A 679-nucleotide genomic window follows, 5' to 3' on the forward strand; every position below is an offset into this window, starting at 1 on the left:
TAAATTATTTGCATACTAAATTATTAAACATTACAACTCCCCAATCTGGACTAAGTTACAGAAGTTCTCTCAAAATAAAGTGCTCTGTGACTGGAAAGAGGTAGAAATGAGTTGCTGTTATTAACAAAACAGATGGCATTTCCCACTATGCTTATAAATGGTCTTTTCCCCCTCCTAACCTTATTAAATGTGTAATTTTCACATCAAATTCTTACATTGTTTCAATTAATTCAGTTAGAATAATAAGAAACTGTAGAGTTGTTACCATTCAAAAGAAATTAGTATTAACAAACTCTTATCTTTCCACTGCTGAGGAAACAAAAGCTGCATCTGAAGTGGCATTAGATGTATTTACACAGACAGTTTGATGAAGCTGAGGTGCCATAAATGCATTTACAACGTAAAATTTCAAATGCATAACTAATTTGATAAGATTGTTTTACATATTTTTTTAAACATACAAATAAATGTTGAAAAAAATGCAATGATACTTTTGAATACGACTAAACCACCAGTAGGTGGCGGCAAATGTCTGTTTTAATGAGTGAGTCATTTATTCATTCATTCAACCGATTCATTCAAACGGCTGATTCATTCAGAAATGAGGCAAGTGACTGGGCTGTCAAAAAAAAATCGAATTTCGAATATTCTTCGAATTTAAAATAAAATGACAAATTCG

At 31.2% G+C, this 679-nt stretch overlaps 1 protein-coding gene across 1 annotated transcript in view; it reads left to right on the plus strand.

The window, feature by feature from the left end:
• LOC107657724 (protein transport protein Sec61 subunit beta-like) overlaps nt 1-679 on the plus strand; it is a 12,574-nt gene that overhangs the window by 1,239 nt on the left and 10,656 nt on the right. The window lies entirely within an intron of this gene.

The sequence above is a fragment of the Sinocyclocheilus anshuiensis genome, unplaced genomic scaffold (genome assembly GCF_001515605.1).
Source record: "Sinocyclocheilus anshuiensis isolate Anshui unplaced genomic scaffold, SAMN03320099.WGS_v1.1 scaffold43, whole genome shotgun sequence".
NCBI lineage: Eukaryota > Metazoa > Chordata > Actinopteri > Cypriniformes > Cyprinidae > Sinocyclocheilus > Sinocyclocheilus anshuiensis.